Below are 5,024 nucleotides of genomic sequence, written 5' to 3'. Positions count from 1 at the left end.
TTTTATTTTGATGTCCCAATAGTTTATTTTTGCTTTTGTTTTCCTTGACTCAGGAGACATATCTAGAAAAATATTGTTACAGCTGATGTCAGAGAAATACTGCATGTGCTCTTTTCTAGGATTTTTATGGTTTCAAGTCTCACATTTAAGTCCTTAATCCATTTTGAGTTTGTTTTTGTGTGGTATAAGAATGTGGTCTTGTTTCGTTTTTTCACATGTAGCTGTCCAGTGTTCCCAACACCATTTGTTGAAGAAATTGTCTTTTTCCCATTGCATAGTCTTGCCTCCTTTTCAAAAATTAACTGGTCATAGAATTGTGGGTTTAGTTTCGGGTTTTCTATTCTGTTCCATTGATCTATGTATCTATTTTTATAGTCAGTACCATACTATTTTGATTTCTGCCACTTTGTAATATAACATATAACTTGAAGTCTGGAATTTGAGACTTCTAATTTTGTTTTCCCTTTTCAAGATTGCTTTGGCTATTGGGGTCTTTTGTGGCTCCATACAAATTTTAGGATTGTTTGTTCTAGCTCTGTCAAAAATTCTGTTGGTATTTTGATATGGTTGCATTAAATCTATAGATTGCTTTGGTATTTTATAGACATTTTCGTATTTTATAGACATTTTAACAATATTTTTTCTCCAATCCACGAGGAGGAATTCCAATTCTTTGGGTCATCTTAATTTTCTTTCATCAGTGTTTTATAGTTTGTTTGGTTTTTTGTCTTTGTTTTTGTTTTTGTTTTATAGTTTCAGAGTACAGGTCTTTCACCTGTTTGGTTAAGTTTATTTTATTATTTCTGGCATAAATATAAATGGAATTTATTTAAAAATTCTCTTTCTGCTGCTTCATTATTAGTAATAGAAATGCGACAGATTTCTATACATTGATTTTTTATTTTGCAACTTCACCTAAAAAGAGAGCTTTAAAAGGAACTGTTCTAAGGCAGAGTTTTCATTGGGGTTCAGTTACATAGACCTGATTGGTCATCCACATTGCTGACCTCCACATCCAGCCCCTCTGGAAGTCTCCTTGATGACACATGACCCAAAGTCTCTACCCTACACTACAATAATAGGCTATTGGTGTGGCCCAAAGTTCTCAGACACTCTTATCAGAGACAAAATTTCAAGGGTTTAGAGATCACCTCCCAGGGACTAAGGGTAAAAGCCCAATCTCTCCTTGGGTAAGATTAATTCTTTACTAGGCACTGAGGTGACACAGTTTTGCCATTTTAAAAATTCTCCCTCTCATTTCTGTCTTCTTTCTTTGTCAAAATCTTATAAGCTACAAAACAATCTATGTCCCCAACACCCTCTTCTTAGCCACTGCCAACTCAGGCTAACATAGTGACTAGGCTCTAAAAAAATGAGAGCAAGGTCAGTGTCATGTCTTCGTCCTCAGCTTAACAAACTCCACAGAAGTCTCTGGGCAAATTTCACGGTGCCAATTCCCTGGAGAATGTTATTTGCAAGGATAGCTTCTCACTTGGGAAATTGCAACAAATACAAGTCCTCTCAGAGGCCAAGGACTTAAAGTCTGATTTCCATGGTGACATAGGGACTGCCCCTCTCCACTAGGGACAGAGCATGTTGAAGACTTATTCTGAGCCACATAGTTTCAAACAATGCAGTTTTTAACAAAGATTAAATTACCCCAAAGGAAGTGACTATGTGATTTAGGTAAAGCTGCCTCAAAGCCTTTAAAGCTCTCTCAGGTGGCTTTTTGTTTTACTTGAGATTCCTTTCCTTGCCAACCTGTTTCCTTCAGTGAAAACTTAGCCAAAGAAGGCTCCTCAAATAATGAGGAGGTTTTATTCCTGGAGATTTTTGCCATCCTGAGTCATAGCTCACATTAATTATCTTCAGAGATTTTTATAAGGAATTCCTATCTTAAAATTAAAAAAAAATTTTTGGAAAAAGAAGATTGGGTCCAGTTTGGGGCTTATGCCTACAAAGTGTGTTCTGTGGTGAAGGGCTTTATCTGAAAATAAAATATTTTCCACAAACACTTCTCTAACTAAATCATATAGCACAAAAATAAAAGGGCTTGAATTCACAAAAACAATCATTATTTGCAAAGGGAAACCTTTTCAAATGTGCCCATACCTACCCACTCTGCTTTTTGATCTTGAGGCCAAAAACTCTCTTGAATTAAGTGTTTTCCTTCCAGTGCACTTATCTCAGAATTGTGAAATGAAATAAATAGGGAAAGTAAACAGCATTATTTTAAAATAATGCAATTTGTATCTAATGTGGTCATGTGTGGTACTCTTTTTATGTTGAACTGCAATTTGAAATACTTCGTATCATATATTTTAAAAACTAACCTAGAGTTTTCTCCTACATCTTCAAAAGTAACTATTATATTTTCATATTGTCATTGAGTATGCTATCATACTAGTGTTCTGCTTTATATATTTTAATTAAATGTTTTATATTTTGTACTTGTATCTGAGGCAATTTTAACATGAAGGGGACAATTTTATAAATGGGGGGGAAAAATCAAATGAATAGTGTGTTCCCTGCTGCCTAGAACATTTAAAAGCCAGAATTCCATCTTCAAAATGTTTCCAGGCAAAGTAAAATTATAAGGAAAATTAGATGTTCTTAGAATGTCAAGAGTAAGTTATTTTCTCTTATTTGTCTTGATTTTTGGTTTGTTTGATGTAGTCATGAAACCATTTCTCCTTAAAAATGAGTTTGGTTTTGCTGAAGAGAAGGTTTGAAGGTTTATTCCATGGTCATTTATAATTATTAAATAATTGAAGATAAGGCAAATGTCTAAAAATAGGGGATTGCTTGCACGATTATGGAACAGAAACACTGCATAATCTCTAAAAGTCGGGTCATAAAACAACATAGAAATAAAATGAAATTTCATTTAAATGTTAAATGAAAAAAATCAATTATAATCAGTATACACAGAATAGTCCTTATTTGATTAAGAAAAATACATAGAATATGAATAAATAATATATGTAAATATGCATAGAAAACATTGAAAGGGTCTTTTGACCAGATTAGTAGTGGTTCTCTCTGCATGAACTACACATGGTTTGAAAGATCATAAATCTTTAAACTGTAGAGCTGAAGTGCCTTTGAGATCATTTAATTTAGTCACACATTAATTCACTAGATAATTCATTCCTTGGCTATTTAAAGACTGTCCTCCCTTCTTCCTCAATTCTCTTTTCTTCCCTATAACATGCCAAGTTTTTTTTAACATTTCTTTGTGATTTCCTGACTCCTCCCTCTCTTGAGTTGTTGGCTTCCCTTTTAAGATAGGTCATCCGGAATACACCCATGTTCCAAGTGTGATCAGGCCACCAGCATCCAATGGACTTGTTTGCTCCTTCAATGTCTATCCAGCAAAGGCCATAATTTGTATGAACATGAAGTCAACTAAAACTTTTTCAGAGAATTTCTACATGAGCAATTATAAAGTCCATCTTCCCCAATTTGAATTCATTCTATTAATGCTTTGAATCCAAAGCAGGATCTCTACAGCTATAACAGTCTCTGAATCAGCTTCCAGCCTTTCTATGAATCCTTATTAAGCCTTATCTCATTTGTTTTACTCTATATCCATGTCTGTCAAACTCATTTTGAATCTTGAATCTGTCCAGCAATATATTACTTATATTCAGGGGTTTTTTTCCCTTCCCTTATTGATAAGCAAGACTTCTCTATCTTTACTCATCTCTAAAAACCATCCTTGAGAGCCAAGACTAGAAGTTGCTTTACCATCTCTAGAGTCCCATATCTGCTTTTTCACAGAGGACTGTATGGCATGGCATTTCATTGGTCACCCCCCCCCCCACTCATTTACCCCAACTCAGATAAGTAAGACAGGCATCCTACCTACAAGCATAGTCAGTGGCTGAGGAGGATTCAACCCTTCATTTTCTACCCCAGAGTTTTAGTGCACTTCTCACCATCAGGCTCAGTAAAAAGAATACAAAGGTACAAAGTGGAGGCAAAAACTAAAGAGGGGGTTTTCCTGAAAGGAAGAAAATGTAGTAAAAGAATGAAGTAGCTAGTATCAGTTAGTGTTTACCTATCATTGACAAGTTCAGGGTCTATAAATAGAGTAATGGGATGAATCTCTTCTGTTTATCCCTGTAAAGACCACCCATGTCTGGCTCATTTATTTTGAATGTACCTTCCAGAAAAATCATAGATAGGGGCGTCAAACTCCTGGGAGAATTGGTCAGCTGTGAATTTCAGAGACTCTAGTTACTATTATTACAACATAGTGTCCTCCCTGGACTTCAGACTCTATATCTACAAGGTGAAGAAAGTTAACTACTTGATGACACTAAAGTCCTCCTCTGTTCAACGTTTTTGATACAAAGATAAATTAATGTACCACCAAGAGGCAGTTTACAGTTTTTCCTTGCTATGCAGTTCAAGATAACCCGTGACACATAGATTTGATATTTCCAGAGTGTCTCTCTTCCTCGGTACTTTTTTCATTTATCTCAAACTGACTCCCTGCTTTTTTCCTACACTCCTCAGGCACTCCTATATCCCCACTCAACATACTTTCTGCCTCTGCATGTTCCCTGCTTTCCTGGGAAAAGGATCTGGAAGCCTCTCTACCTAGACTCACATGTTACTCAACTGTGAATTCTGCTACTTATTGCCAAGCGACACATTCAATCACCTAATTTCTTAGCCTCAGTTTGTTCATATAAGATGATGATGCACATATACTAAAATTGGAACAATACAGAGAAGATGAGCGTGGCCCCTGTGCAAGGATGACACTCATATTCATGAAGCATTCCAGATTTTTTTAGGATTTTATTTATTAGACAGAGAGAGAGATCACAAGTAAGCAGGGAGGCAGGGGGAAGCAGGCTCCCTGCTGAGCAAAGAGCCTAATGCGGGGCTCGATCCCAGGACCCTGAGATCATGACCTGAGCCAGAGGCAGAGGTTTAACCCACTGAGCCACCAAGGCACCCAGCATTCCATATTTTTATAACAATTATAAATAAGCTTATTAAATTTTTCT

The 5,024-nt window shown here is 36.0% G+C and overlaps 1 non-coding gene across 1 annotated transcript; it reads left to right on the top strand.

Annotated features, from left to right (window-relative positions):
• Nucleotides 1-4,693: 4,693 nt before the first annotated feature.
• On the top strand, nucleotides 4,694-4,804 carry LOC116589545. The gene has a single exon (XR_004285319.1). It is a non-coding gene; the product is annotated as a U6 spliceosomal RNA (small nuclear RNA).
• Nucleotides 4,805-5,024: the final 220 nt, after the last annotated feature.

Source organism: Mustela erminea, chromosome 4, assembly GCF_009829155.1.
Source record: "Mustela erminea isolate mMusErm1 chromosome 4, mMusErm1.Pri, whole genome shotgun sequence".
NCBI lineage: Eukaryota > Metazoa > Chordata > Mammalia > Carnivora > Mustelidae > Mustela > Mustela erminea.
This window is presented reverse-complemented; position numbering and strand designations above follow the sequence as displayed.